This window comes from Sardina pilchardus, chromosome 23 (genome assembly GCF_963854185.1).
Source record: "Sardina pilchardus chromosome 23, fSarPil1.1, whole genome shotgun sequence".
Lineage (NCBI taxonomy): Eukaryota > Metazoa > Chordata > Actinopteri > Clupeiformes > Clupeidae > Sardina > Sardina pilchardus.
Window position 1 is genome coordinate 3,829,607 of NC_085016.1, and position 5,000 is coordinate 3,834,606.

At 47.2% G+C, this 5,000-nt stretch overlaps 1 protein-coding gene across 1 annotated transcript in view; it reads right to left on the bottom strand.

The window, feature by feature from the left end:
* The window catches only part of trak2 (trafficking protein, kinesin binding 2), a 25,317-nt gene that overhangs the window by 10,678 nt on the left and 9,639 nt on the right, over positions 1 to 5,000 (bottom strand). The window lies entirely within an intron of this gene.

A 5,000-nucleotide genomic window follows, 5' to 3' on the forward strand; every position in this document is an offset into this window, starting at 1 on the left:
CACGCACATGCTGGCATGCATACACACAAATATATATACACACACACGTACACACTCTTCACGGTGTGCAAGACTACCTATAACGCACAGGTGTGCAGCTCTAAGCACTACAGCCTCCTACACCAGCACAGCACTCTGTACTACAACCATACAGGAGACCTCCAGACCTCCAGGGCCACCAGGGGCCTCCTGCTCAACTCTGGCCCAGCCCAGAGGCACCCTGCTGGGCTTCCTGGAGGTGAGGAGCCCCCTGATGCACCCAGCATCTCCCGAAAACAAAAAAGGCAAGCAAAGAAAGACGGGGGCGGGGAAAAAGGACTGATTGAGGACTGGGAGAGGGAGAGATAGAAAGATCTAGACAAAGAGGCTGAGCATAGAAGATAAAGAAAGAAAGAAAGAAAGTGAGAAGAAAGGAGAGAAATATACAGGCAAGCATGCAGGCAGGTAGACATGCAGGCAGGTAGGCAGATAGGCAGATAGACAGGTAAATAGATAGGCAGGCAGACAGGTAGACATGCAGGCAGGTAGATAGATAGGCAGGCAGACAGGTAGACATGCAGGCAGGTAAATAGGTAGGCAGACAGACAGGTAGATTACCTTTGGATAAGCCATGGGGGCCAGGGTGGGAGTATGTAGTGGGCTCCAGAGCAAGAAAGGCTGGAGAGAGAGAGAACAGAGAGAGCGAAAGAGAGAGAGAGAGTGAAGAGAGAGAGGGAGAGAGAAAGAGAGAAAACAGAGAGAGAGATGAAGGAATGAAGGTAGAGAAAAGAGAGAGAGAAGAGAGGAAGGTAGAGAAAGACAAGAGAAAAGATGAATGACAGAGAGGATAAAGGGACAGATGAAACAGCAGAGGAAAGAGAGAAAATGGAACAAAGGAAGTAAGAAAAGAAGGGATAGAGAGAAAAGGAGAGAAGTGTTAGGAAGCAGAGAAAGGGATCAGCTGCAGAGACGGATTTTAGATTCCCAGCGTCTCAGATGAAAGGACAGGACAGAGTGAGTCACCAAGATGTGTGTGTGTGTGTGTGTGTGTGTGTGTGTTAAGAGGGAATGTATCAGGAAAGGACGGGGGTGAGGTTGAGCACCTGGATGCCTTCATGACCCTGACTGTTACCTGGACAAAAGGAGACCCCCCCAGACACCCCCAATTGAGTTAGTGTGTGTCATATGAAACACACACACACACACACACACACACACACACACACACACAGGCACATCTCTCGATCACCATTGTAACAATAACATCCATCTCTTTTTCCCATCACGATCACCAAACACAATAACTTGTCCAGGCATCATCATATAAAATCACACCACACACATACTGTACACACACACACACACACACACACACACACACACACAAAGGTGGCATGACATGACCTGTCCAGTCTTAAGTCATTGGTCTCGTGGCTGAGAAGTCCAGTCTAATAAAGGATTTCTCCCTCACACACACACACACACACACACACACACACACACACACACACACACACACACACACACACACACACACACACACACACACACACACACACACACACACACACACACACAACACACACACACACACACATCACTGGTTTCAGTTGTCCAGTCCTATTAGGGATTAAGACCATCCTGCAGGGCAGTAATCTGGATGTGGACTCTCAGATTATTCTCTCCAGTAATCTGAGTCACTCGCCACTGGCCTACACTGACAAGCCAGATACACAAACACACTGACACACACACACACCTATGCATTAATGCACACTAACACCCACACAGAGATATACACTCATACACAGTGGTCTATGCACTAATGTGCGCGCGCACACACACACACACACACAATCACACACACACACACGACCTCTTCCTGCCACCACATACCACCCAGCTACCAAGAGACTAAAAATAACGTCTGCACAAAGCCACCAACTCCGGCTACCCTGGACACCCACAACAAATAGCACGCACGCACACACACACACACACACACACACACACACACACACACAACATAGTACTGAATATGGCTCTCTGTACACACACACACACACACACCAATGTGCACACAGTTACACACACACACCAATGTGCACACAGTTAATACCGAACATGGCGCGCGCACGCACGCACACACACACACACACACTCAAACACACACACACACACACAGTGTATAAACATACCACTGGAAATAAATGTTTAGCTAACACAGAAATCCCATAAATACACCAGGAATAGAAATACACACACACACAAAATACACACACACAAAAAAAGCCACACACACACACAGTGACCCTCTGTTCTTAGTCTTCTCACCTGAGCTGACTTCTGCGGCAAGGGTGGCGCACTCTGTTGGGCAGCACATCTTAGAAGGCTGATCAAAACCAGTTGCACTCACACACACACACACATTTACAAAAACCTTGCTGCAAAAGCTGAATATCTATGACCGAGCAACATGATGTGAAAAACACCATCATCAATGCCAGAAAGGTCCCAAAGGATCTTAAAGGCTCTGGAGCCATGTCCCTAGAATGACCTGCTTCAGTCCTTCATCTTCCGTGAAGAGCCTGATATCCATTCTTACAGACAAATCCTTCAAAACGTATCCATTCCTACAGACAAATCCTTCGAAACATATCCATTCTTACAGACAAATCCTTCAAAACGTATCCATTGTTAAAGACTAAATGCCTAAATGAATCCACTAGGTCCTTAAAATTGTCTGCACGGCCAAATCAGACATGCTGAGCCAAACTCTTCATCCAAACACTCAGTCACACAGTCGTCTGTACCGCAGACAGTTTTCATAACCTTGTCACACAGTCGTCTGTACCGCAGACAGTTTTCATAACCTCGTCAGACACTCGTCTGCAACACAGACAGTTTCCATAACCCCGTCACACACTCGTCTCCTGATCTCCGGTGCGGTGACATGGTTGGACTTTAGCCCCTGAGGGCAGGTAGGTAGTTGGCACCGCTGCCCCTGGTTACTGCCTGAGCTTTCAGTGTTTTTTCTCACACACACACACACACACACACACACACACACACAGAGTCAGGGGCAGAGTGTGAGAAACAGAGCGGCCAGTTCTTTGTCTGCAGGAGGAAATATGTCCAAGTGCCTACAGCGGTGTAGTTCACTTTTCACATGAGACGTACACAGGAAAGGTGCTCCCTTCCTCGTGCTGGCTACAGGTAGGAACAGGATATTCCCCACAGTGGCTGGTCAACAGCCGAGCCCATTCCACACTGCGCAACACAACGCAGACTACAACAGCAACTCACCATTGGCTAACGGCAGCCGCAAGTGTGCCACATGTTGCCCCCGGATACCGTCCAGGCACTCCAACAACAACAACAACAACACATCAGCATGAGGTAGAGAGTGAGGGAATCAGACCAAAACCTCACTAGATAATCTCTGTATCAAGTCAAGACCACAAGATCATCACTGTATTAGACTAAAACCATAAGATCATTAGGCCAAGATCACAAGATCATCATTGTATTAGGCCAAGACCACTAGATCATCGTTGTATTAGGCCAAGACCACTAGATCATCGCTGTATTAGGCCAAGACCACTAGATCATCTCTGTATTAGTCTAAGACCTCACTAGATTGTCCTTCTATTAGACCAAGACCTCACTAGATGGTCCTTCTATTAGACCAAAAGCTCACTAGATGGTCCTTCTATTAGCCCAAAAGCTCACTAGATGGTCCTTCTATTAGACCAAGACCTCACTAGAAGGTCCTTCTATTAGCCCAAAAGCTCACTAGATGGTCCTTCTATTAGACCAAAAGCTCACTAGATGGTCCTTCTATTAGACCAAGACCTCACTAGATGGTCCTTCTATTAGACCAAAAGCTCACTAGATGGTCCTTCTATTCAGTAGATGGCTGCTGAAACTGCTTCATGTGAGTGCTAGTTGAGTTCCAGGGTGTTGTTTCTATCTGAGTCAAGATCTCCGTCTAATGATCTCTCCACTGAGTGCCATGACCTTCACCTCGACCTTTGGTGCTTGACCCCTGAACTGCGGGGAGTCGACGCGTGAGCAGAGATTAGTTCGCCGTAATCAAATTACAGCGCAGCGGTGACCAATCACAGATAAGCCTCACACACACGCGCACACAGCCTATTAGGTACATTGGAGGGTCATTTCTGATAAGCCTCACACACACACAGCCTGCTAGGTATAGTGGAAGGTAATTTTTGATAAGACACACACACACACACACACACACACACACACACACACAGTTAGGTATAGCGGAGGGTCATTCCATGTCAAATCAGATACGGTTACTGCTGTTGGGTCTCTGGTGTTGTTCAAACCTTTTCTACATCATGAATGGGTCCCAAAAATAGGCCTGTAAAATACTAATGTTCAACTTCTGTCTTCATGATGGTTTTTAAGCCCTTAACATTATTTCAGTTGTGCTGCCTGCAAAATGGATATGTGCATGTTACTCAAAGCTACATGAATTAAGAAAAGATGGCGCGAGGTGGAATATGCTTTTTAATCAAGATACTGCTGTATGCATGGTAACTGTGCGAGTGTGCAGGTGTGCACGTGTGACTGTGTGTGTGTGTGTCAATGTAGTCTCTGAGTTGTGTGTTGCATACACTGTAGTCTCTCGTGTGTGTGTGTGTGTGTGTCAGTGTAGTCTCTGAGTTGTGTGTTGCATACACTGTAGTTTCTCTGGGCCAAAGCAAACGTCTCCATTCAGAGCCCATAATAACGGCTCATCTGATCTGAAAACATGATGCAGACAAAACCTGAGACGCTGCGGCATCCGTTTAGCTGATTGGACGCAGAATGACCAGGCCACCGGACACTGGGGATGACACACAGAGGGCAGGGAGAGAGTGGACAGTGTGTGTGTGTGTGTGTGTGTGTGTGTGTGTGTGTGTGTGTGTGGACAGCCTCTATCTGGGTCTACTCTACCCTGAGAGCATTTTAGCTCTCACCAGGCTACTGTCTCCGTTCTGATGTGTGTG